The sequence below is a fragment of the Etheostoma spectabile genome, chromosome 2, assembly GCF_008692095.1.
Source record: "Etheostoma spectabile isolate EspeVRDwgs_2016 chromosome 2, UIUC_Espe_1.0, whole genome shotgun sequence".
Lineage (NCBI taxonomy): Eukaryota > Metazoa > Chordata > Actinopteri > Perciformes > Percidae > Etheostoma > Etheostoma spectabile.
In genome coordinates, this window is record NC_045734.1 from 25,799,870 (window position 1) to 25,800,895 (window position 1,026).

Below are 1,026 nucleotides of genomic sequence, written 5' to 3' on the forward strand. Positions count from 1 at the left end.
ACACACAAACACACACACAAACACACACACACACACACACACTTGTACATATTGTACATAGAGCACTATCACACTGTCAAGCAGGCGCTGAGTGTGGAGTCCCAACCCACATGTGAGACAGACCACAAAGAAAAAGATACAAATGGTGAGGAGAGGAAGGGGTAACCAAGTAGGTTTATTTCTTACTGCCATCCCCTCACTGCCCTTTGTGTTGGGAACATAAGAAAGAACAAGACAGATAAAAATGTATCACTTTATATGTTTCCAAGTTGTATTTATTGACTTTATTAATGACTAGAATAGCATCTTCTAATGCTTTGCAGATAAGGAATAAACATGTAAAGCCTTTATTAAACTGGCTTTTATGTACAGTTTGTTCATGCATGCATGATGAAAGGTTGGGACAGTATTAGAAAGTAAGATCAGCAGCAGATTCTGGAAAAAACAAACAGACAAAAATGTCAGAAAGTTTGAAGAGAAACTAAACTATCATGCTGTTGCTTTCTCTGCGATAATCTCAATCTTAAACTGCAACGCTTACTGACAGTGACGTGTGTCCTGATATCCAAATCTGGACAAACTTCTTTTCTAACAATATATATATTGAATATATTGAATCATGGATTTTTCAAAAAGGTATCCCCTGGGATATGATAACACATTGTTTTGAACTTTAAGTGTGTATTTCTGCTGGCAGCAGACACTCGCCCACATATATTCTTCAGAGATTCATACAGAGATTGGATGACCATGAGAAGGGACCCCCTCACCCTATACTCCCGCCGCACCTCCCACAGTGTCTCCCGGCGGACACCTTCTCCAGATCCACAAAACACATGTAGACCGGTTGGGCATACTCCGAGGCTCCCTCCAGGATCCTTGCGAGAGTGAAGATCTGATTCATTGTTCCACGACCAGGACCGAATCTTCTTTGTTCCTTTTCAACCCGAGGTCCGACTATTGGTTCAAACCCTCCATTCCAGCACCTTGGAGTAGACTTTACCAGGGAGGCTGAGAAGTGTGATA